At 34.7% G+C, this 27,846-nt stretch overlaps 1 long non-coding RNA gene across 2 annotated transcripts in view; it reads right to left on the reverse strand.

The window, feature by feature from the left end:
• Positions 1-3,571: 3,571 nt before the first annotated feature.
• LOC130543444 (uncharacterized) overlaps positions 3,572-27,846 on the reverse strand; it is a 67,329-nt gene continuing 43,054 nt past the window's right edge. Inside the window, exons 3-4 of one of the 2 annotated variants that reach the window (XR_008958800.1) lie at positions 5,736-5,858; positions 3,572-3,857 (exon numbers count right to left, since the gene is read on the reverse strand). This is a non-coding gene — a long non-coding RNA (uncharacterized LOC130543444). The remainder of the gene's footprint in view (positions 3,858-5,735; positions 5,859-27,846) is intronic. The other variant, XR_008958801.1, reaches the window with a different exon arrangement.

A 27,846-nucleotide genomic window follows, 5' to 3' on the forward strand; every position in this document is an offset into this window, starting at 1 on the left:
TTTTTTATTTATTTTATTTTATTTTATTTTTGTTACGTAAATTAACCAACATATAGTACATCATTAGTTTCTGATGTAGTGTTCAGTGATTCATTAGTTGTGTATAACACCCAGTGCTTATCACCACACGTGCCCTCCTTAATACCCATCACCCTGTTACCCCATCCCCCCACCCTCCTCCCTTCTGTAACCCTCAGTTTGGTTCCCTGAGTCCGGAGTCTCTCATGGTTTGTCTCCCTCTCTGAGTTCTTCCCATTCAGTTTTCCCTCCCTTCCCTATGGTCCTCTGCACCATTCCTTATGTTCCACATACGAATGAAACCATATGATAATTGTCTTTCTCTGCTTGACTTCAAAAATGATATAGTAGACTTTCTAGTTTCCTTTCTGGGTTTGCTTACTCTAACCTAAAGGCAAAATTTACGCATAGAGTTTTGCAGAGTTTGACCTTATACCATATCAATGCCCAACATGCTCTCTGGAATTAAAGATATAAAAACAAATCCCAGATTCTTGTGAGTGAGAACATCCAACTTGCAGTATCAAAGGGACCTTTCTGACCATAACTGTTTCCCTCTAGAACCATCCATGGCACTGAGGGAGACAGAAAACTTCTAAGGGTTAACATGTGTTAGAGTATATTTGACTCCAATGTCAACCTGATCTGTCACCTTTTGTTTATCTCTGGGTGACCAGTAAATAGTGAGCTCAACATGTGGCCTCTGACCACCTCCAGTGGCCCTCACCTGGAGGCATTCCTGGCCTACATCCCATACCCAGGGTGTGGGAGCCATCTGTTCTACATAAGACCACATCCCTGAGCCCTCTGCTGAAGTAGGTGGGGTATCAGGGATGGTAAGGGGCAGGTGGGGGGCGTCTAAACTGTTTCAGTTTTAAGGCTTTCCACAGGCGAACCAACTGTGTTGGGTTGCCAGTCTATCTGTTCAGGTGTGGTGGTGGCAGCAATGAGGTCAAACCACAGTTGCTTCCAGGTTACTTTGACCAGACTCCTTACAGTCAATTGTGATAGCCTTTTGAATTTTTGAGCACCCTCTCTGTCTTGAGTCTTTCAAACAGCCTATAACCAAACCTAGGATTTGTCATTTTCCCCCAGATCATTAATGGATTGCCCAACATCATAAATATCTATTCCATGACTGGACACAGCATGAATGTCAATGTCCCATATCAGATGCTGGGGGTAGACTGGAGTATTTGACTTTCATTTCTGCAGTAAATGTGGCATGATCAGGGCCTTCAAAGACAGGAGTGTGGATGGTCTGTTTCATTCCCAACTTCCTAAGGCTTTGTTGTACTTCCTCTATAAACTTCCAGACTCACACATGCCCTGGGAGATTCCCCCTCATTGGACCAACACTACCTGCAGGCTAGAATAATCTGATCTATAAAGAAGTGAGTATCTTGAACCCCCAGAAGGCCATGTAGGTGGAGGGCAGAGTGTTGCTCATTTTCTCTGCCTCCTGCCCCGTCAGAGAAATGCCATCCTCCTCCCCAGCCATCCTAACCATGCCTGGATATTTTCCCTGACCTTTTTCTGGGACTTCGCAGCTATATCAGCAAGCTCAGTGGGAGTATATTCTCTCATCAAAACATTTCCCGAATTGGGTGCTGCCTGGCTGGCTGGAGTTGTTGCTTGCTTTTGCTTCCCTCTGTATTAGGGGCTGGATGGTACAGGGATTTTGTCTGTTTCACTGTCAATCACCACAACATCCTCCATTCACTTTCCTCACTTTCCCAGGGATTCCACCTCTGAAGTTCCAATCAGTCTTTGTCACAGTACTTGAACCTTAATCCACAGCAGCCTGCACCTTCTTAGCTTTGTAAAATGGCAGATGAAGGTCTCCACTTACTATCCTGCTCTCTCACCTTGTCCGCCAGCTCCAAAGCTAGAAAAGTCGTGACCAACCACTCATCCTTTTCTAAACTCACCTCTTCTTCCAACTTTCTAACTTGAGCTTCAGCCTCTAGTTGACATTGGTAACTAGCTATACTGCCCACAATAGAGGCCAGCCCACAGCAGCAGCCACCCATTCTCTTCTCTGCCACTGATCTATGCACAGTTCTTCAAACAAGTGCATTTGACTAGCTGGCATTTTGGAGGTGTCCCCATATTCACACTGCTGTCCACAAGCACCTAATATATAGGCCACCCTCCTCACATAGGGGTTGATAGCCAACTCGGGATTTCTCCCCTTAGATGCCTCTTTCCCAAGGCCCATTTTTTTTGGTCTCCTGGCAAGCTCACCAATTTTTGGTTTACAAATTGGCCTCCTTACACAGAGTGTTAGGAGAGACCAAAAAGAGAGGCAGACCACTCCAGATTGGTAGGTGGCAGCTTAGTAAGCAAGGTAACTTATACATGAGGCTTGTCTTAGGCAGTCAAGATGAGTAGATCTCTGCACCTGCCTACCAGAATCTTAAAGGTTTATATAGATGCCTTAATTGGGTTCAGTGACATATTCAGTGCAGATCATCTTAACACCTTGCTCTCTCAAGATTGTGTCCTTGAAGAGGCTCCTCCTGTGGGAACTGTGGGAAAACTTAATATTCCAAGGACAGGGGAGAAGGTAAGTAACCTCCAATTGCCCAGGTCCAGTGCACAGAAGAAACAGTGGTCACATCCTCTCAATGACCTCCTTCAGCATAGTCTAATGCTTATTATAGGAAGTGTGGTCTATGAGCAGCAGCGTTGGCTTCATCTGGGATCTTGTTAGAAATGAATCATTTCAGGCCCTTCTTCAGACCTGTTGAGTCTGCTTTGCTTCTTACTAATATTCACTGATGATTCACATGCATTGAAGTTTGAAAAACATTAAACATTGAAAAACATAAACATTGTCTCCATAAAGACAAATCAATTTGTTAAATGGTACCTTAGTAAATAAAACCTGATTATTGTTTCCAAGGAGCAAAATGCTGGTTGAGTGAGGGGGGAAAAGGAGAAGAAACTAACAAATACTGAGTACTTACACTAAGTCAGGCACTTTACTTGAAGACTCACTAATGTTATCACATTTAATATTACCACAAAAACTCAATGGAGCAGTATTATAACCCTACTTCACTGATGAGTATACTGAGGTTAAATAACTTATCAGAGATCACATACTCAATAAATCTTGGTCAAATAGTTCTGTGTCCAAAAATTACACACCCTCTTCTGTACCCAAAGTTCAATGCACATGAAAAAGTTATCAATAATTCATGAGAAAACTGAGAATAATAAGTAAATACATTTGGCACAGATTTTAAATTATCAAAGTGATAAGAAGACAGTATTATCATTGTGGACTGGTTTACTAAAAAAAATGATTCACAGAAGGTTGAATTAGAAAATGCTATAAGATAAACTTATACTATTTATGATATCAGCTACATATTTAGCACTGTGCTAAGTAAACTTTTACATTCATTATCTGATTCTAAACCAGCCTCATTAGGTGCAAAATATCTGCCAATTTGGAGATTAAGAAACAAGACAAACAAACAAAAAACAGAGACTCAATGAGTTTAAGAAATAAACTAAGTTCACAGAGCAAATAAGGGACAGAATTGTGAGTTCAGAGTATCTAAAGCTATGACATTCCCAAATACCATTGGGAGTTGAAACAAATGTTTGTTATAAGGTGGCAGAAGTCTGAGTTTGTAAATTTATTTCAGATTGTAACTGTTTTGACAGATAGAACCAACATTAATGATCTTATTGATATTGCATTAAGGTATTTGCTTAGTAAGTCCATTTTCTGACAAATTTCAATTTCTTCCCTACTCATGCTTTCATTGAGTTATAACTAATTCTTATGAATATTTTCTTGACTTCAAATAATCCAGTTCCTCCTGAAATAGAAAAAGAGAAATAAAAACACTTGAAGACGAAAAATACAACCTTCAAAAATAATATGTAACTTACCCTCCAAGTGTAAAACTATAATATCACGTGCTTAATAACACAGGAAAAATAAAAATATCTAAAGTCCCCTTAGGGGTGGATCAACATTACTATAAAGTTACATTATTTTCCATTATGTCGGAGGGTATCACACTGGTCTTCAGTAGAGAATCATTTTCTTGCTGTTTAATAATACCAAGCAACTAGTAATCCAATAAAAAACAAATCAGCCGGGCTATTTGATGTCACATATAACTCCAAGAGAGACCATTTCAATGAGTGTATAACCTACATCTCTAAGTAATAAGAATGTTTCATTGTATTATTCAGTACCTTGCAGAGGCCCATTAAATGTTTACTGAAAGGAATTTAATTGGGAGTAAAGCCAAAAAGTCTGTTGGTAAAAGTGTATATGAAATGTTGTATTAATTTCTACATACTTTATCTTTGCACTCTCTACTCTCCTTGGTTTTCATAGCAACAAATATGAAATTACTGATGCATGATACCTGTGAGAAGCAACGCAAATAATTCCAAAAGGAGAAATTAAAGGGATGGTAATAATAATATATATAATCATTTTATTAAACTTTAATATATAGCTTTTATATTCATAGACATAGATATTAAGTTCTTATGTTCACACACAGAATATACTTAATATATTATCTAGTCCAACTTCCCATTTATACATTCATTTATCCCTATTTATTTTTAATTGATTTATATATTAATTCATATATGCATTCACTTAAACTCCTTAATGTTTATTTGCTTTAATGAAAATCAGGGAGAATAGGACTCGCCTCATAGGCTTTTCATAAATATTCAATGAAATAATCAATGCTAAATGTACAACATATTATCTGATAAATGGTATACACTAATATTACTATTATTAAATTAAATATATATTTTATTGAGAGTCTGATATGAGCAAGGCTCTGTGATGAAAAAAAAAGAATAAACATGTAACCAACTCTCTAGTTACATCTTGATAAAGAAATTAAGAAATATACCCATATAATATTAATAAAGGAATGTGATGATAGGTTCCAGAGGAAAAAGTTTTTGAGAGGGCAGAGATTTCCAAAGACCAAAGTCCTTCCTTCTACAGTACATAATGACAAGCGCTTTCGAATTTTCTTTTGGAAGTTTTTTCACTGATTCACTAGGCAGTCCGTTCCATTTTTGAAGAAGTTTAATTATTAGAAATCATATTCCATTATCCCATATGGAAGCTGACTTCAGTACTTTTCAAAATATTTTCCATTCTATTTCTAACCTCTATCAGGTAAATATCAAGCAAGTGCAAATCAAATGGGAGAAATGCTCAATTATTTTCTTCAGTTTTTTTTTCTTTTTACACAGAAGCTAGTAAATGTAAGTGAATTTTTCTATATATAACACTATTAGTTTTATTTCTGCTGACTTCTAAATAAAATAGCCTAGCCAAAAGGATAAATAACAGACTGACCTAGCCACATGTTCTCAATATATTATTAAACTGCACTGTATTTCCTTTGGGAAGAAATTACACTGCTATTTCCTTTACATTTTTTATATCAATAGATGTCTGAATTTCACTTGAGCTACAGAAGAGGGCTGAAGGAATAAAATTTGACAAAGCTGGATTCAACTAATGAGAGGTAAGGGAGTTCAGAGAAGCTTGAGTTTTGCCATGAACTCTAGTTTTCATTATAGTGTTTGGGGAAACAGGATATATCAAGGAGAGGGATTAAATGGCATAGGAAAGGGTGAACATAATTAGATTTTATGTTTGAAGAGGTATACTGGAAAATATGCTGTCAAAATCTGACACATACCTTCAGTTTTTCAGTTACAGGCAATATTGTTTCCCCAAATAAGACTATTTTTAAAGTATTTATTCACTTGGTGTTTTCCAATTTGAGCCAAATTATTGAGCTTCTTGTTGACATTATTTGTTACTGGAAATGAGAGAAATGAATGTGATATTTGCCTTAGAATGCTCATTCTCATATTCTGCTCTTGTGATGTCACATCTTACCTGTCTACATTTGGTGTTGCTTATTACTGTAGGCAGCAAGAGATGTGCACATGTCAAACTGCCTCTAGCTAGCAAATATATTTCTGGGAGACATAATGTTTTAAGCAGGAAACACAGGAACATGTCTACAAGCCAATCTGTCGACAAGTAATAAAGTATTCATACTATACCTCCAGCACAAGAAGTTGAAAGGAAGCTCTTACTGGTAACATTCCCCTGCATGTATTAAAAAACTAATAATCAGGAAAAAAAAAAAGTCTTTACTCTTACAAAAACAAGTTTTACAAAGATTTGGGTTAAACGGAAATGAATTGTTAAAACTATTAAATGAGAATTTCTAGCTCCTTTTTTTTCTTAGGTTATTCAATGAACGCTTTAATACATATATAACATATAGTTAATGTTATTTCTACTATAGGATTCTACTGTTATTAGGAAAAAATGATTCACAATCCCAGAAAATTTATTTCCTATATTTCCTTAATCATGCATTATGCCTCTGAAACTCCAACCCAAAAAGAAAATAAGAAATAAAAGAAAAATAAAAACTATCAAAGAAATTTTTCACAATGACATGTTTTAAAAAATTTTTTTAAAGACTTTATTTATTTATTTGAGAGCAAGAGAGAGAGCACAAAAGCAGGATAGGGGCAAAGGGAGAGGGAGAAGCAGACTCCTTACTGAGCAGGGAGCCCAATCTGGGGCTCTATCCCAGGACCCTAGGATGACAACTGGAGCCCAAGATAGACATTTAACCAATTGAGCCACCCAAACACCCCACAATGACATCTGACTTAAACAAATAACAACATCTTAATTACATGCAAAATTTAACTTCATTTAAAACTTTTAAGAACAAATTATATTAAAGGAATACCTGCATTTAAAGTAAAAATGTTAATGTAATATTCAATATTTCATATTTTCTGAGTAAATGAGCATTTAAAATATTAAGCCACAGATTTCCATTTCTGGTCAAGATGGAATGACAATGACCAGATTTACTCTACTCACTGAAACAAACCATTATCAGGTAGAATATATGAAATATTTATTTTTAAGACACCAAATACCAGAAAATAAAGGCTAATGATCCTTGAGAGATGGTACATGAATGTTGTGAGCTCTATGTGATTCCATGCTACTGGAGAGACAACTTCACAATGCATGGGACATTCAGTAGTGTATATCAACACCCCCCCAAAAAATAATACAATTTAAAAATGGACAGAAAACATGAACAGACATTTCTCCAAAGAAGACATACAGATGATCCATAGACATATGAAAAGATGCTCACCATCACTTATCATCAAGGAAATGCAAATGCCAGCTCAATAATGGGAAGTAATTAGCCTTAGACTGAGACCTACTCTAGTCCTTTGTAATAAATCTTAGAAGCAAAATTTAATGGACAAAATAATGTTCAAGTTATTTAACTGAATCCCAGAAGAAAGCTCAAAAGTATTTATAGAAATACAAAAATATCCAACATTCAAGAGGGAACATTCACAATTACCAAGCATGCAAAAAGTAGGAAAAAGCCAACCCAGAACTAACACATGTGCTAGAGTTAGCAAACATTATAAGAATTATAACAGTTATATTCCACCTGTTCAAAACCTAAAGGATAATCATAGAAACTACTAAAAATATACCAAAGTATACAGAATTAAGAAACTTATAAAGATCACAGCAGCAATAAATTAAATATATGACTAGGAAACAAACAAGAAGCAATGAAACCCTAAATTGTGTCCTTGGGAATATCATTAAATTAGTAAACAGCTAGCCAAATAGATCATGGAAAAAGGAAGACTTCATTAGACATCCTACAGATATTAAATGGTAAGAATGTATTGTGAAAAATCATATGCTAATAAGTCTGAAAATTTAGATGAAATTACAAATTCTACCTCAAAAGAAAGCTCATTCAGAAGGAAATATCCTGGGGCGCCTGGGTGGCACAGCGGTTAAGCGTCTGCCTTCGGCTCAGGGCGTGATCCTGGCATTGTGGGATCGAGCCCCATGTCAGGCTCCTCTGCGTGAGCCTGCTTTTTCCTCTCCCACTCCCCCTGCTTGTGTTCCCCCTCTCGCTGGCTGTCTCTATCTCTGTCAAATAAATAAAATCTTTAAAAAAAAAAAAAGAAGAAGGAAATATCCTGAATATCTCTACATCTATTAAAGAAACAGAATTTGTAGTAAAAAACCTGCTAACAACAAAAACAAGTCAAACCGAAATGGGTTCACTGGTGAATTTTACAAAACATTTAAGAAAAAATAATACCAATTCCACATATGCTTTTACCAGAAATGAAAAGGAAATAATACTTTCCAACTATTTTTATGAAGCTGGCATTATCCTGATACCAAAAGTAGTCATACATTACACAAAAACTGTACAGAAACTTCTTCAACCTTATAAAAAGTACCTATGAAAACCCTACAGGTAACATCTTACTTAATGGTGAATGAATAAATGTACTCCACCTAAAGTCAGTAACAAGACCATAATGTCCATTCTCATCACTTCTATTCAATGTTGTATTGTAGCTCCAAGCCAATGCAATAAGGAAAGAAAAAAAATGAATCCAAGTGCCCAGATTGAAATGAAAGAAGTGAAATTCTTTATTTGCAGACAATGTTATCATCTCTATGGAAAATCTGATAAACTACTACAACTAAGTGAGTTTTACAGGGTCCCAAGATAGAAGACCAATAGCAAAAATTAATTATATTTTATACTAGCACCATCAGAAAACAAATCAGAAAATTAAATTTAAAAACAATACCATTAAAAATAGCACCAGAAATTTGAAATACCTACAAAGAAACCTGACAAAATTGTGATAGATCTGTACAGAAAAACTACAAAATATTGCTGAGAAAACTTAAATATGACTTAATGAATGGAGAGATAAGCCCTTGTTGTAGGTTAGAAGACTCAGTATCACTAAGATGAAAATGATTTCCAAATTGATCTATGGAATTAATGCAATCCCAACTTAAAATCTAGCAGGCTTTCTTCTTTAGAAATGAAAAACTGTTTCTGAAAATCATATGGAAATACAAAGAACAATTTTGGAAAAGCAAAACAAAGACTACCTATTTCTAGGTTCTTTATAAAGATTCTACAATCAAGAGTGTGTGGTGTTGTCATTAATAATATCACAATTATATCAAGAGAATTGTTTAGTTCAGGCATAGGTCTAACATATAGACAACTGATTTTTGACAAAAGTACACAGGCAATTCAATGAAGAAATGATAGTCTTTTCAACAAATGGTATTAGAACAACTGAATATGCAAAATAAAATAAACTTAAGTTACACACATTATACCACACACAACAATATAAAATGAATCATAGAAAACTATGAAGATTATAGAGTAAATATATGAGAAATTGGTGATGTTGAGTTAGCTAAGAATTTTAAAATATGGCAAAAAGTATAATCTGTAAAACAAAAAAAATTTGGCTTTATTGAATTAAAAATTTCTGCTCTTCTAAAGGAAATATTAGGAGAATGAAAAGAGAAGCCATAGACTGGGAAGAAATATTTGCAAATAACATATTGATAAATGACTTTTCTATATATTATATATAGAAATCCTCAAAACTCAATAGTCTGGAAAGAATCCATTTTTTAAAATGGGTAAAAAAATGTGAACAGACACTTCCAGAAAAACCTACAGATAAATTACATAGATGATAGATAGATAAATTATATATAGACAGCAAATGGACTGAAAGATGGGCAATATCACTAGTTATTTGTTGAATGAAAATTACAACTGTAGTGAGAAAATACTACATACCTATAAGAATTGCTAAATATAAACAAACAAATAAATAAGATTGAGCTTACCACATGTTGATAAGGGCATGGAACTGAAATTCCCTGGGAGATGATTTTTCCAAGTGACATATCCGATAAAGGGCTAGCACCCAAAATATCTAAAGAATATATGAAACTCAACACCCCCCCCCAAAATAATACAATTTAAAAATGGACAGAAGACATGAACAGGCATTTCTCCAAAGAAGACATACAGATGGTCCATAGACATATGAAAAGATGCTCACCATCACTTATCATCAAGGAAATGTAAATCAAAACTATAATGAGGTATCACCTTACATCTGTCAAAATGGCGTAAATCAACAACACAAGAAACAACAGGTGTTGATGACGATGTGGAGAAAAAGGAATGCTTGTGCACTCTTGGTGGGAATGCAAACTGGTACAGCCACTCTCGAAAACAGCATAGAGGTTCCTCAAAAAGTTAGAAATAGAACTACCTTATAATCCAGCAATTGCAGTACTGGGTATTTACCAAAAGAATACAAAAACATGAATTCAAAGGGATACATGCATCCTTATGTTTATAGCAGTATTTCTACAATAGCCAAGATAAGGAAGCAGTCCAAGTGTCCATTAACTGATGAGTGGAAAAGATGATGTGATACATATATCTACATATACACATGTGATATATATGTTCATACATATATATACACACACAGAATGAAATATTTTACAGCCATAAAAGAAATGAAATCTTGCCATTTTCAATGACATGGATGGAGCTAGAGAGTATAGTGCTAAGCAAAATAAATCAGACAGTGATAGACAAATACCATACAATTCCACTTATGTGGAATTTAAGAAACAAACAAGCAAAGGGGAAAATGAGAGAGAGAGACAAAGTAAGAAATTAGATTTTTAACTATAGAGAACAAACTGATGGTTATTAGAGGGGAGGGGAGGGGGGAATTGTTTAAATAGGTGATGCGGATTAAGGTATACACTCATGATGAGCACCGGGTATAGTATGGACGTGTCGAATCACTATATTGTACCCCTGAAACCCTGAAACTAATATAATACTGTATATTAACTAACTGGAATTAAAACAAAAACTTAAGGTAAAAAATTAAAAATAAAAACATAAAAGAAAGGAAGAAAAAAAGAAGAACTGAAATTCTCATACATTGATGTTGAGAATATAAAATGGTACAATCTCTTTGGAAAACAGCTGCAAGTTCCTTAAATAATGTATCTGAAAAACATGAAACTAACATACTATCTAGCCATTCCTTTCCTAGCTTTTACCCAAGATAAATAAGACCACATGTTCATATAAAAGACCTGTACATGACTGATCAGAACAGCTTATTTATATTAGCCAAAAGTCTGCTAACAACCCACATGCCAGCAAGTGAATGGATAATCAAACTGTGGTATATTCGTATAATGTAATACTACTCAGCAATAAAAAGTAAGAAACTACCAATACATGCTACAACATGGATTAATCCCAATATATTTATGTCAAGTAAAAGAAGACTGACATAAAGAGTGCAATTTTACTTATAAAAAGTTCTGGAAAACTGTTAGAAATCTAGATGTCAAAAAGCAGATGAGTGTTTTCCTGAAGAGGGGAGGAGTGGGAGAGAGATGACTCATGGACAGAAAGAAATTTGGTAGTGATAGATAGGTTCACTTTCTTACTTGTGGATATGGTTTCACTGTTATATACACCAAAACTTATCAAATTGAAAAAATTTAAATATGTGCAGCTTATTATATGATACTTATTTCTCAATAAATTTGATAAAATATATAATTACAAATTATTTTCACTAAATAGCTTACCATGTACTTCAACATGATTTTGAGATCATCATTATAAATTATTATAACATATTCCAGATTCGTAAGTTCTTTGTACGTATATATTTATTTAAGACAAAGAAACATGTCATTTTACACTTCCTCAATAACAAGTTCTAGGACCTTGGAACTATACATATATTTTTTAAAAGTATTGAGACAATTGGAGTGGGCATAGCTGTCAGTTACCCTGCTAGGATGTCCCTGCTCTAGATGATAACCTAAATTAGAAATTACATGTTCTAATTCAACTAGAAGAAAGTACAGAAAAGCAAGTGTTAAGATGTATGTTTGCATGTATTTATACTTTAGTGAAACTATGTTGAAAGGTGCTTGCTTATATGTGAGAGAGATTCTATAAGTTGCCAACTACATCTCTTCATTTTAGACTGAAGGAAATGTACTTACTACTCTTAAAATAAGGAAATTATATAAATTTTGTATATGGGAGCTTTGCATTAGCTACAACTCTAAAATGACATTGAAGTGGAATAAAGTATCGTAAGTTGGGTTCCCTAGAAACAGACCCTGAGACAAATATTTGAGGCAATCCTAGAAAGTAACAGTAGGGTAATGAGGAAAGACAAGACAAGGAAATCAATATAGGGTATTAGTAAGCAAGATATCATTTTCAACAAGTAGAACTCAGTCCCACTGGGAATATCCCACTGGGAGACTGTATATATAGAGAGGGTGTATATATATATATATATATATATATATTCGTAAAAGAGTATAGAAGAGGCCGGAAGATGGTGTTTCTATTTTCCAATTCTCCTTCATCATTGTTTGAGAGCTGCTCCTGGGTATCCTGTCTCTTACACTTCCACATACTCCATGTGAGGGGCTGAGCATACTCCTCAGGGCAGAGAAGGCCCTTAGAAAGTAGAGCACCCATAGGGTGCCTGGGTGACTCAGCCGGTTAAGCCACCAACTCTTGATTTTTGTTTGGGTCATGATCTCAGGGCTCTAGGATCGAGCCCTGCATGGCAGCTCTCTGCACTGAGCAGGGAGTTTGCGTGAGGATTCTCTCTTCCTCTCCCTCTGCCCCTCCCCCTCCCTCTCTCAAATAAATACATAACTCTTAAAAAAAAAAAAAGAAGTATGCTACGCACTTAAGCTGAGTGCTGAAGTGATATGGGTGACAGTTGCTCCTTCTGAAGGAAGGAAAAATTGCATTCTATATTCCTCAAGAATTTGCTAAGTATTACTCATACAAATGGAGATTCAGAAACAAGAATGAAGACTAGAGCAGCATTTAATAGAAACAATGTTTCTATAAGCATACGCTAGGTTAATTAACATTAGGTTAAAACAAACAAGCACAAGTCTCAGTCCAAAGAACCAGGAATTTGGAACTATAAATTAAAGATAAAATGAGTAGAGGCAACCACAGTTATCCAGCTAGACCCTCATGAGCTCTGGTATAAAATTATATGCATTTGCAGAGATAATACTATAAAACCTATGGAATGGTGAAAGAAGCAATTGGAAGAACTTTATTAGCTGAGATTTTACAGATTACAATGTAATAATGATGCAGAAGTCACCTCATATAAAGGGGTTTTATTATAAAGCTACATGGAAGGAAGGGAACCCAAGAAAGTGTCATAACAGGAAAATCTGATCAGTACATTTGTTGTTCAGGATGCAGCCGTAGTTCTGGAGCACCGGTTATCAGCCTTTAATGACCTCATCAGCTTGTTTTTCTTTCAACAGAGAATATCTCATAGCCCTACTCTAGGGACTTGGCAACAAAAAATCACTTTTCCTCCTTTCTTCATTTCTGCTTCTGTGGCTACTCTTTCCTTCCAACGTCTCTTACTATGGTTCCCTCTTTCTCTGCTCCATATTCAAATTCCCTAAGTGATATGATCTAACTGTATCAGTTGTCTCTCTAGAGGCAACCCTATTAAGCAACATTCTTATTCCAAGCCTGTTTAGGAAAGGTTGTCTTTGCTAGGGGGCAGATTCGAGTCCAGCAGTTGTATCATGGTAGCCCAGTCAGGTGACAAAAAACCTGACCACCTGTGAAAAGGTGTCTGTTTCTGGTCGCTCTCTTTTAGAAGGGAAATTGAGTGTGCCGCTGAGTCTTTCTTGAAATCTACCAGGAAAGGGAGAGCAAATGGTTAGGGTTCCACTAAGATTCTCTCTATGAGTAAATATGTTTCCTGGAATGGGGTAACAGATTTATATAGTGAAACCATTAGCTAACGTTTATTATATTAGTTTCTTAAGAAAGACTCAGCAGTATGACACAGACATCGTAGCTTTGATAGTGACATGACAAATTGGTTGAGAAATTGACACTTGAATCAGAGACCATCCCAAGCAGACAATCTATTAGCAGAAGTATTGGAGAACAAATGTATATGTTCTCATAATGGCAACTGGTGCCTTTTGACCTTTCTAGTATGTTCACAATTTTGCTTAAGGCAAGCCCTAACAGCCATCAGTATAAATTCCTGTTTATTTATTCAGAATTCAGGACATCACTTTCATTCTTTAAAAATTAAAATAATAAGGCAATGTTACCAAAAAATACCCCTCATGCATTTTAATGATACTGTTTTTTTAAGTAAGCAGTTTCTAAAGCAATTTCAGATTTAATTGTGATTTATATATGACAAACAAAAAAGTTGTATTGACATCATCATTATCAGTAGCGTAGCTAAATTAATATAATTGAAAAATGACCATGTGTCAACTCACCACAATAAATATATTTTAAACATCTTGAACTGGCATAGCACTTACAATTAAGTTGCACAATATAGCTTCAAATAGAAGCCATGGCAAAAACTTTTTTTTAACTTGTGGCTTCAGCTACAAGGTGACTCTAATTTAAGGGAAACTTTAATTATTAATATTTCTGAGAAATGCATAAACTCCCTTCCCTTTTGCCCTCAATAACAACAGCACCTACAGGCAATGTATTTTCTAATATTCTTATTACTTCATCTGTTAGCAGTTTGTTAAACAAAAACAAAAACAAAAACCTGACAATACCAAAGCTAGTAATGAAGTTGGCTGGTGAATCATAATGCTGTACATCTTACTGACATAGAGCATAGATGTCTTAATAATTGGCTATAGATGAGTGCAAAAGAGTGAAGAGATTTTACAGAAGATAATTCTTGCATATCATGTCTAAAAGCTGAAGGGAAATACGAATATTTCAAATAAAATACATATTTTGAATATTCTAACTTCTGGCATTGTACCAGGGGCTGTGGGTAACATAAAGAAGAATAAAACACAGTTTCTGATTACTGTGAGCTTAGAATCTATGAAAAGTTAAGTAAATTCCAATAACAGTTCAAGATAATAAAAGAAAATTTGACATATTGGCCCATGACTAATATAACCTATGTAGATGATAATTGCATTAAGTGCTCTGTACATGATGATTGCATGTTAGGAAAGTTAAATTGGGAATCACACTGAATATGCTTAAGTTTAGTTTAAACTGAGCTACAGACTCTATTTTAATGTTTTAGTTTTAAAGAGACATTGAATTAGAGATAATTTTATACTTCTCAGAATACAAATGAAAATATTTATATCTCAAAGTGCTATTCACAATGCTCTAATTATGATGAAGCAAATCAGTTAATAAGAATTATGCTCCCAAACCCTAGAAGAAAATAGCCTGTGACCAACCTGTACAAAAGCAACGTGATGCGGGGAGACATGCGAAGAGGACTGCGGAAAGCCTGAAGTCTTGACGAAGAGCGGGGATGCTGCTGTGTACAGCTTGCTTATTTGGATGATGCCCCATGACTACTCACCCTTCCTATAATTCACTTGTAAGAACAAGCTATAGGAAAAACGGGTGCTACAGCCATCAAGTCACCGTCCAGACATGGCCATTAATATGCTCTCTATCCTGCTGCATCTGTCATGAGGGGGATCCATCATGTCTGGGAGGTTTAATCATTTGCTTCCCTTTGTTTTTTCTCAAGTATACCTAATAGGCCTGTTTCCCCATTTTTTTAAGTGCCACCTATGGAGTGTTCAAATTTGTCTGTTGTGTACAGGGAAGGAGAAGAGACTGGAGAGCTAAGGGGTAGAAATAGTTTTCTCTTATTTTCCCCTGATTCCTTTGGTTGTTCTCCTTTAGGGTCATTTGCAAATGTGGAGGCAGTTTTAGTTAGCTCTGGCTTGCAGGGACCAGGGGACATACATGGTAAATATCCTACAATCTATGTCAGAGCTGTGCAGAATGAAGAATTTTCCCATCAAATGTGTTAATAGGGACCCCACTGAGAAGCACTGTATACTTAGAAGGGTTTTAGAGGAGGAAACCATTACCTCAAATTTAGTAGATATTTTGGGAAGTAGATTTGTTTAATATCTATCATATATATGACCCGAGGTAGCCTGTACTTTATGCCTTAAATGTGCTTGTAAACATAATGTAAATTTTTTAAAAATTAGAGTAAATTCTATTGGAGATTACTATATCTTCTCACTGCTATCCCAGTCCCACTAAATTATCATAGTGGAAATTATTCAGCAAAAATATTTGCAAAGATTTTTATTGCATCTAATCAAGAAATAAAACTCCAAGGAAATGGCTATATAAGTATTATTTACAATCATTAAATCATGATCAAAGATACTCATTTATATAATTTTAAAGCATGCAAACTGTATGTGTTTATATGTTTCTTGCTAAGGAGAGAGATTGATAGACATATAATCATGGAAATTTATCTAATGTGACATGCAAATCACTCTGAACACTTCAAAAGGAGAGAACAAATTTTTGTGACAACAGCGAAATGATCCTGTATCTGCTTTGTGTACCGAATGTGTGTGTTTGTTTCTTGCATTATCCAGCTGAGGCAGTTTTAACAGGAGGTTAAGAATACAGTTCAGGAAACAGACTGCCTGGGTTTAAATTACAGCTCTGCCACTTACTAGTACAATGACCTTGAGCAAAGTATTTAGCCCCTCTGTACCTTTGTTCCTCCATCTTTAAATTAGAATATGAACAGTGTGCTATAAATGTTAGATATTGCAATATAGAGCACTAGGTTTAAAAAGATGTATTTTTACTTGTGATTTTTTTTAAATAAAAAAAAAACAAAGTGACTATGACCATGTTGTTTAAACCAGTCTATCTTTACTCTTAATGCAGCTCAAAACAAAAAAGAAACCCCCATAGAGGAAAACCCATTAAATACACCATATTATTAATAAAATAATGCACACTGAAAGGGGTATTTTATAGCATTTTGCAGACTTTTCATAGCCTATCTCAGAGAATCACTTTTTAATTTTACTTTAGCTATCATGGAAATCACAAAATACTTATGATGTTCTGCCTCAGGGTTTATTCCCAGTGATGTTGCCCTGGCAATGGTGATGTATTGTGTTCTTTAGGTGTTAGATCAGTATTTCTTCTTTGTTGACCAGGAAGCCAGAAAACACATAGCAATTAAAAAGATGTACAGTCTAATATAGTCTAATTAAAGATGATTACCCACACCTACCAATGGGTATTCACAAATTGCCTACTAACCCTTTCAAAAATAGGACTGATTTTGTATTGTTGCCATTGATTTTGAAAGCTATACAAAAAGAAAATGAAGATTATGTTAGACACGAAAGTGATTTCTTTTGTATTCGCTCTGTTTTCTTTTTCTGAACAATCACTTGGCTGTTTTCCTTTTAAAATTTTAACATTTTTTTTAAGATTTTATTTTATTTATTTGAGAGAGAGAGCAAGCGAGAGAGTGCACAATCATGGGGCACGGTGGAGGGAGAGAGAAGTAGACTCCCCGCCAAACAGGGAGCCCAATGTGGGGCTCCATCCCATGACCCTGGGACCATGACCTGAGCCGAAGGCAGACGCTTAACTGACTGAGCCATCCAGGCACCCTATAAAATTTTAACACTATTTAAAATGAGGATCTGAAACAGTTTTCTCTTATTTGGACAATAATTTTAGCTCACGGAAGATAGAAGTAATGGAGGAAAGAGTTATTAACTAAATCATGACTATCAGGATAGAATTGGCAAATAATGGAAAAAATAAATAAAATCACACTTTTGGGAAAAGTGACCTTATATTTCTTTTTTAAAAATGGGAAAATCATAGGAATGGTCTACTCAGGATTGTTATTGACCAGACTAATTGTACTTTCTCAACTAGGAAGTTAGAACGCAGCAGAAAGATAATGAGGATAATTGCAATAGGAGGTAGGCAGGAATTGGGGTATAGCAATTAAGAGATTTTCTTTAAATTTTTTTAATGTTTTTCATAGATTTTATTTATTTATTTAGAGAAAGAAAGCTCAAGTTGGGGGGAAGGGCAGAAGGAGAGGGAAAGAGAGAATCTCAAGCAGACTCCACGTTATGCATGGAGTCCCACAGGGGGTTGGATCTCACCACCCATGAGATCATGACCTGAGCTAAAATCAAGAGTTAGGTGCTCAACCAATGGAGTCACCCAGGTGCCCCAATATATTTTCTTAATAATTTTAACTTGATCTGACCAAATGTGAACTCATCCTTTGCCCTAGGCATATTCCTTCTCCTAAATGTCATGAGCCACCATCATGTTTCTCAAGCTAGAAATTGGAGCTTGAGAATTCTTCCTTTTCCTTAATCCTCACATCAAGTCATCAGAAAATTCTGTCTCAAAAATATATTTTGTATCAATTCCCTCCTCATTTTCACACCCATCACCCTTCCTGAAGCAACTATCATATCTTACCTAGACGAGTTCTTCACAAATTCTAATAAGTGTACAAATTTACCAGGGGGATCTTGTTAGAATATATATTCTGCTTTAGTAGGTTCACATAGGGCCTGAGATTCACCATTTCTTATGAGGTCTCAGGTAAATTGATCCTGCTATTCCGTGGATCACCCATTAAATAGAAAGGCTTAGATTACCCTCAAGGTCACGTAACTTGTACTGAAGGTTCAATACCATCTTCCTGCAGTCTATTCTCCACCAAGTAGAGTGATCTTTAAAAAACATAAATCAGATCATGTTACTCTTTCAGTAAAAATAATTAGTATAGGATTTTAAAAGATAAATTTACTCTTAATTCACAATAGAATTTCCAAATCTAAGAACAATAGGTGGTAAGTACCCCAACTGTCTGTAGAGCAATCACCTAGAAATGGCCCTGCAAGATATTAAGAAGTACCAAATTGACCTTTCCAATATCCCTATTCACCACCTAACTCCAGCCTATGCAAGAGAAAGCTAGAGGTTAACAGGATTTCATAGGAATGTAGAATAAGTCCTGGCTTTTCTCTTCTCTTCTGCATGGGAAAGGGTAATGCTCCATTCCCTGGTAATATGAGGAGGACCCAAAAGAATCACTCATAGAAAGGGAAGTTCCTCTGATAAGGAAAGGTAAACTTTGCCTTCTTTCCATTGGGGCACTGGGAGTACAGAACAGTAAGAAAGTTCTTGGGAAAACCTGGCATGTGTCCTCAGGAGTTTGTAGCATTCGTGATCACAAAAATGATGGGCCTCCTTTTCTTCTCACTGTATGAGTAATATCCCTTCATAGCAGGGTCTAGATTAATGTTTTAGTGAACATTCAAGGACTGGGAATCTTGAGGGGTCATCTTAGAATTCTGCCTATCTCACTGCTTTTGACTACAGAACCTCAAATTACCTCAAACAGCCTAACTTCTCCTGGAAAAGAGGAATCAACTGGGTATAAGAATGAAGTTTTTAGGGGTGCCTGGGTGGCTCAGTCGTTAAGCGTCTGCCTTCAGCTCAGGGCGTGATCCCGGCGTTCTGGGATCGAGCCCCATGTCAGGCTCCTACACTGGGAGCCTGCTTCTACCTCTCCCACTCTCCCTGCTTGTGTTCCCTCTCTCGCTGGTTGTCTCTTTCTGTGTCAAATAAATAAATAAAATCTTAAAAAAAAAAAAAAGAATGAAGTTTTTAAATATCTCACATTGTCAATACCTGAAATCAGTCTGTGTTGTTACTTGAGACCCAAGCTATTAGTAGTAGACAAGGAAGGATCTTCCACAGAGCACGGGGTAGTGGTTATACATTCAATGGCTTTCCATTGCACCTTGAAAAATGTGGCTCCTGACACTCCACGTTATTCTCATTCCACTCTCCATCTCATTCTCATTTAAAAATAAACTCAGCCTTCCACCTAATTTTCAGAAGACCCAAGTTCTTTCACTCCGCACATAATTCTTCTGCATGTATATCAATGACTAGAACGTTAGTTCTCAGCCTCAACCCCAAAATATCATTCATATGTAATCATTTACTTATTTAGTGCTAGGTCTCAAGCTCCAAAAGTGCAGGGCCCATATTGGTCTTGACTTGTCTTTTGTTCAATGTCTTGTATAGAACTTAATACATAGTAGGTACCAATAACTATGTGTAGAATAATTAGTGCTATATTAGACTAGAAAATATAGATGTCAATCAAAATAATGGGGAGAGAATGTAATGTTTAAAGAGAATATAAAATCACAACTCTTGAGCTCTGGGCCAAATGTCAACAGGCTTATTCTGTCTGAACAAAGAAAGTCTTATAAATCTGAATGTGATTGTTTGAAACTGAATTTGAATGATCTCTGTAGTTTGCCATAAGCTGTATCACTTCATATTAATTTTATACTGCCTCTTCACACATTTATGTGTGTTTCCTCACAATGCAAAACTTTCAAAAGTATAATACTACTCGTACAGTGAGAAGAAAGGAGGCCCAGTTAAGTATTCAGAAGAATGCTTATATTTTAAGGTCAGGCAGAGAAGAAAAGGTTTTTTTTTTAAATACACATGCCTGGGCTTTACCCATAACCTCCTGAATTCCAATCCACACTTTTTTTTTAAGAATCACAGAACTAAACTTACAGGACTTTAATATCTTATGACACTTAAGATCCAATGCCTTCTTCCTGTAATGACTTGAGTACACATATTATTTCTCCTTCTATGCTACTAAAATTTTTTGATGGCAGGGATTAAGACAATTTTTTTTAATCTTTCACATTTTCTTATATATAGTTGGTGTTCAGTAAGTGTCTCCTGAATAAAATATAAAAGCGAGTGTTTGTATTCTTGAAGGTATAACTATAAAAATTTCAAGGCTCAGACAGCTTCACTCTAAAGATTATCAAACTGGATTTAGAAATATGAATACAAGACCTTATTTATATGCTCATTTTGAGAGTACATTGCTACCTTGATTACTGTTCAAAGATACTTATATTTCTCATAGATTTATGAAGACACTTACATCTTTATACCATGAACAGATTTCTCTCATCATTATTTTTTATATATCCACCAGTTGAGCTTTTGTCATAAAAATGTTGTCCCAGGAAGTGTCATACAGTAACTATGGGATACTTTTCTTCCTAACACATCAATAAATCAATGCCAGATACACTGAAGGAGAAAGTTCATAGTTTTAAATTCTTTTTCTTTTCCCATTCTGTTCGTGATTAACCAGTTGAAATGCAACTTGTAAAGACTGAAAAGGTCTTTGTCTTGGTGGCCAAATTCTTAACAATTTGTGGAAAAAATTAAAACTCACAGGATGAAACCAACTGGAAAATATTGGATTCATGGTCCTTGTCCTTTCATGTTCCCCTGCAGTGTCAGTATATTTTTATACCACATAGAGGATAAGCTCAGAATTTATTATGTCTTCTTGTTGCCATTGATTCCAAAAGAAATCGTGTGCCACACCCAGACACACTCAGCCTCTGTTTCCCAATATTGAAAAGTCATATACAGAATTCAATTTGGCCTAATCTCCATCATATCACCCTTAAAATATGATCTTCAGGTCATTTCCTTCTCTTTGAAGGGGAAAGGCAGTTGTGAGAAGGAATAAGACATCATATTTTCCAATGGCTCTCACAAAATTCTCCATTTTGTCTTTTCAGTTCTGTTTAAAGTTCACTTCTCCATCAAGATCATTCAGGATTCGGGTTATTTTGCTCTCAACAAATGGCTAATCTTCAGGTCTCCATAAATTTCCTTCTACTTGCCTTTAATCCTTCTATTTTTCTTTTTTTTAAATAATTTTTATTTTGTTATATTAGTCACCATATGGTACATCCCCAGTTTTTGATGCAATGTTCCATGATTCATTATTTGCGTATAACACCCAGTGCACCACACAATATGTACCCTCCTTAATACCCATCACTGGCCTATCCCAATCCCCTACACCCCTCCCCTCTGAAGCCCTCAGTTTGTTTCCCAGAGTCCACAGTCTCTCATGGTTCATTCCCCCTTCTGTTTACCCCCCCTTCATTCTTCCCTTCCTTCTCCTACCAATCTTCCTATTTCTTATGTTCCATAAATGAGTGAAACCATATGATAATTGTCTTTCTCTGCTTGACTTATTTCACTTAGCATAATCTCCTCCAGTCCCATCCATGTTGCTGCAAATGTTGTGTAATCGTTCTTTCTGATGGCTGAGCAATATTCCACTGTATATATGGACCACATCTTCTTATCCAGTCATCTGTTGAAGGGCATCTTGGCTCCTTCTACAATTTAGCTATTGTGGACAATGTTTAATCCATTTTTCTAACCAGCCAAATGCAATACAAAGATTCAATAATTTACACTGCCATTTTTAAGGTGCCCATGAATATATATTCCTTTTATAGAGAAATCTTTACAATATTTTAACAATGTCTGCATATCTCCCATCTTGCCTCTTTCAAGGTAATAGATTGCAACACACTAGGCAAGATTGTATTATTCTTCTCATGTAGAAAAATAAACATTTGCTTTGCCTTCCTTTATCAATAACTTACCCAAAAATAAACAAATGAAAAGTAATCTTTGAAAAAAAAATTTCAACATCCTCTAACTTTTTATCAGGTATTCTTAAGAGGATATTTAATATAGTTTCTTTCTGTGGTTGTTTTTTGTGGGGGTGACAGAAATAGTGGTGTGTAAGCTAATTACTAATCTTACATGGAGCAAATGCTTTATCTAAACTGAATAAGGTTAGGCCAGTGGAAGTTATCCCGTAAATCTGAGTAGTCCAACAAGTATCATGTCAAATTTTATACATGTATTTGTGACTTTCATTTGCTTGGTTCACTCCTATGTGCTAGAAGACAGCTCAAGGACATAACCAAGATTAACTATAAATTTTCCTTCAAGGATCAATTTTATATTTGAACCAGGAGGGAAGTCATAAACCTTTTGAGGTAAGTCCACAATTCCAGCCCAAATTCAGTGTAAAATGGTTTGCTTGAAACATGCGAGCTCTTGAAGCTAATAAAAGATCTACTTGTTACACATACAAAATAAATATAAAGAGAACAGTAACCTTAACTTCAGTGACAACAGAAATAGAGGGCGTTCTCATTATGTTTTGTTTTCCAAAACTTCGTTTATTTTGATATTTACATTTGCTGGTTTAGAGTGGAATATTCTTTCTAAATTAGGAACTGACAGTTTATTTGTGATTGATATGCTTTCTTTGCAGGAGTCACTGCTGAAAAATAAACACCTATCTTTATTCTTATTTGTATTTATCATACTCAATATAACACAAATATAGAATGGAGATATTTTAGTTTCATTGAATTTAGGAATGCTCTTTGTAAAAGTCCTAGCACACGCAAATTCTATTCAGCAATTATTAAATTATCCTGTTCTGCACTGTGAGGTTAGCCCCCATATGGTATAGAGTTCACCTAAAATTGTTATGAAGATGTAGATGGCAAATACTATTTTAATGAAAAACCATTTAAAACATATTCACAGCCAGGCCTCTATTTAATACTCAGGGTAAACATCGGAGGAAAACTGCCCTGTTCTACATCTGGGCTAAATCTCACACTATTATCTGTGAAGACATGCAGTGTTTTAAAAAAAAAAAAAAACTAACTTTTAATATCTGTGCAGTTTTAAATACTTCTCCTAAAATTTCATCATTTCTAGGCAATTATGACTTTCCCCCATTAGTAACAGAGCCTAATGGGAATAGCATTATTTTTGGAATCAGACTGACCTGGTTTGAATCTTGACCTTGTGACTTACTAGGTATGCAGAGTTGCCAATATTATTTAATCTCTGTGAATTTCAAATTCTTTCTCTAGAATGCCGGTATCTATTCAATTAATACAAATCTTGCAGAGTTTATCAGGTTCCTTAAAGGAAAGTAATGGTGAGTGTAAAGAGTCTAAAAGCACGCCCTGAGCATTGTACATAATCAATAAAGTTGTCACGACTATATAAATGTTTATACTGAACTCCTCTTGATCGTTTTCCTAGACAGTGCCTCTATTTTCCCTCTTAAATCATATTTATTTCCAAAAAAAGAAGAAAAAAAATCAGGGGTAAGTAGTTAATGTTAGGGTACTACATGACTGCAGAACAAACTAGATGGACAAGACTGGGGAAAAGAAAACACAAAGGAGTTTCTTCATAACTCCCTCTTGGGAAGAGATAGCTGGTAAACAGTTATATCAGTTTCCATCCTTAGTTGCAAATAACAAAAGCTTAATTCAATCAACTTAAGCTAAAAAGAACGAATTTATTGACTCTTTAAATTATATGTCAGAAGGATAGAGTTGGCTAAAGGAACATTCGAGCAATGTTCTCAGGATTTGTCTATGTGTCACTCTGCTATGTGTTCTCTATGTTAAGTACTCTCTCAAAAGATCTTCCTCTGGGGACAAACACATCTTTGAGAGTTACAGGTTTACCAGTTTTTACAAACATAAGAAAAGTTCTCTAAAATCTATTTTTAGTTTGATAAAGTCCCAGTTGTGTATTTTTACATTGTTGTCTTTGCTTTCCTGTCAATTCCAAAAATTATCGCCAAGACTGATGTCAAGGAGCATACCCGCTGTGTTTCCTTCTAGGAGCTTTATGGTTTCAGGTCTCATGTTCAAGTCTTCAATCCATTTTGAGTTGTTTTTGTGTGTGGTTTAGGATAGGTGTCCAGTTTTGTTCTTTGGCATGTGTCTCTCCAGTTTTGCCAATATCATTTACTGAAAAGACTATCCTTTTCCCCATTATATATTCTTGGTTCCTTTCTCATAAATTAATTGACCATATATGCATGGGTTTATTTTTGGCTGTCTATTATGTTCCATTGATGCATGTGTCAGTTCTTATGCCAATAACATACTGTTTTGATTACTATAGTTTTGTAATGTAATTGGACACCAGGAAATGTGAGGCCTGTAGCTTTGTTCTTTCTCAGGATTACTTTGACTATGTAAAGTGTTTTGTTGTTCCATAAAAATTTTAAGATTGGTCTATCGGAGTAAGAAATGCCATTATAATTTGGATAGAGATTGCATTGAATCTGTAGATAACTTTTGGTAGTATGGCCATTTTAACAATATTAACTCTTCCAATCCATGAGCACTGAATATCCTTCCATTTGTTTGTATCTTTTTAAATTTCTTTCATAAAAATCTTATAATTTTCAGTGAATAGATCTTTTATCTGCTTGGTTAAATTTATTCATAGGTAGTTTATTGGATAATTTTATTAATTCTTCTGATATCTTGTTATTAATGTATAGAAATGCAACAAATTTTGTATATTAATTTTATATCCTGTAACTGCTGAATTTGTTTAATTGTCTTAATTTTTTTGGTGGCAACTTTAGGGTTTTTGATATATAATATCATGTCATCTGCAAGTAGAGACAGTTTTATGCCTTCTTTTATGATTTGGATGTCTTTTATTTCTTTTTCCTGCCTAATTATTCTGGCTAGAGCCCCTAGTACTCTGTTGAATAAAAGTGGCAAGAGTGAGCACGTCGTCTCGTTCCTGCTCTTAGAGGAAAAGCTTTTAGCTTTTCACCATTAAAATGATGATATTAGCTATGGGCTTGCCATATATGGCCTTTACTATGTTGAGATTTATTCCCTACATGATGAGTTTGCTGAAAGCTTTTACCTTTTATGCTTTAATTGATGCTTTTATTGATCCTTTTAATTGTTGAATTTGGTTTGTTGTTATTTTGTTGAGGATATTTGCATCTATGTTCATTAGGAACATTGGCGTGTAATTTTCTTTTCTTGTAATGTCCTTGTCTGGTTTTGGTATCAGGGGTAATGTTGGCCTCATAAAATGAGTTCCTTCCTCTTCCTCAAACTTGGAAGAGTTTGAGAGGATATGAATTATTTTTAAGTGTTTAGAAGAATTCACTGGTGAAGCTGTCTGGTTCTGGAATTCTGTAGGAAGTTTTTGATCAGACTTTCTATTTCCTCATAATTCTCTTGGTAGGTTGTATGTTTCCAGGAATTTATCCATTTCTTCCAGGCTATCTAGTTTGTTGGTGTATAATTATTCATAGTAGTCTTTTATTATACATTGAATTTCTGTGATGTCAGTTATAACGTCTCCTTTTACATTTCTGATTTTGAGTCCTTTCATTTTTTCTTTATGAGTTTTGCTAAATGCTTGTTAATTTTGTTTATCTTTTCAAAATGCCAATTCTTAGTTGATATTTTCTATTGTCTTTTTCTATTGCTAAAGATATTTTCTATTGCCTTTTAAGTCTCTATTTCATTTATTTTCACTCTGATCTTTGTTGTTTCCTTTCTTTTACTAAAGTTGGACTTAGTTTGTTCTTCTTTTTCTAGTTCTTTGAGGTTCAAGTTAGATTATTTGAGAACTTTCTTTTTTATTAATGTGGGCATTATTGCAGTGAACTTCCCTCTGAGTACTACTTTTTCTGCATCCTGTAAGTTTTGGTATGTTGCATTTCTATTTTCATTTCTCTCAAGATTTTTAAAAACTTCTCTTTTGATTTCTTCTTTGATCCAGTAGTTGATCTCCACTTATTTGTGAATTTGACAATTTTCTTCTTGTAATTGATGTCTAGTTTCATGCAATTGTGATGGAAAAAGATGCTTGATATGATTTTAATACTCTTAAATTTGTTAAGACTTGCTTTGTGTCTAACATATGTTTTACACTAGACAGTGTTCCATGTGCTCTTGAAAATAAAGTTTCTGCTGCTGTTGGTTGGATGGTCTGTAAATACCTGTTATGTCCATTGGGTCTAACATGTGATTAATCCAATGTTTCCTTATTGATTTTCTTTCTGGATGATATGCCTATTGTACAAAGTGGGGATACTGAATTTCCTTACAATTATTTACTGCTATCTACTTCTCCATTCAGGTCTGTAAATATTTGCTCTAAGCTATCTTCACTCTTTTTTTAAATTATTTTTTCTTTTTGCTCCTCTGATTGGATGAATGCCACTGCCTTGTCTCTGAGTTTGCTGATCTTTCTTCTACTTTATTTAGAGTGCCTGAAGCCCTCTCTAGAATTTCAGTTCAGCTATTGTATTCTTCAGCTCTGTGATTTCTGTTTGCTATTTTCTTATATTTTCTATCTCTTTGTTGAGATTCTCAAATTGTTCATCTATTGTTCTCCTGATCTTGGTGAGCATTTTTATGACCATTATTTTGAACCCTTTATCAATAAATCACTTATCTCCATTTCATTAAGGTCTTAGTTATTTCCAGTTCATGTTTTTACTTATGTCACTTTCAGGAAAAAACAAAAATCAGTTTATTTTTATCCTTCCTCTAGAGAATAGCTTTCTCTTTTTACTTTCTTCTTTCAACTTTTTATAAAACATAATTTTTTAGGTGACTCTTAAATCGCTTCCAGGTGTAAAAATCAATTTTAAAGTAACATTTTCTTATGCATAAGTTGAAATATTAAGATTTTTATTTTCTGTAATCTCTAGGTTTATATAAGACCACATTTACTTCTACTATTCTCACTCTTTCTAAGCTAATTTCATTAGAAGTCTTTAGGACTTCTAAATGTACTGTGTTCTAAAGGTGATGATTTTGTTGCCTATTTATTCAAACTATAGACATTGTTATTAACAAAAGATAAATGTTCTTACTTCAGATTCTAGTCGTATTCATTGCATAATTTGGAGATAGGAGTTGGGCAATGAGATATATTTAGAAATTAATGTATTTACTGAAATATCATATTGTTCTATTTCTAAAATGCGTTATCACTTTCTTTTTAGTTTATTACTGGTAAATATTAATTTATCACTAATTATTAGTTAATACTCTAATTTTACATTATTACTGTCATCACTAAATATATGTTTTTATGTTATTAAAAATAGAAAATATATAAGACACTTAATTTTTGTCAGCTATGTGTTAAATAGTTTAAGTTCTCACAAAACTATTTGTCATTTTACAGTTGGAAAAATGATGCAGAGAAATTTAAGTAACTT

Source organism: Ursus arctos, unplaced genomic scaffold, assembly GCF_023065955.2.
Source record: "Ursus arctos isolate Adak ecotype North America unplaced genomic scaffold, UrsArc2.0 scaffold_12, whole genome shotgun sequence".
NCBI classification, from domain to species: Eukaryota; Metazoa; Chordata; class Mammalia; order Carnivora; family Ursidae; genus Ursus; species Ursus arctos.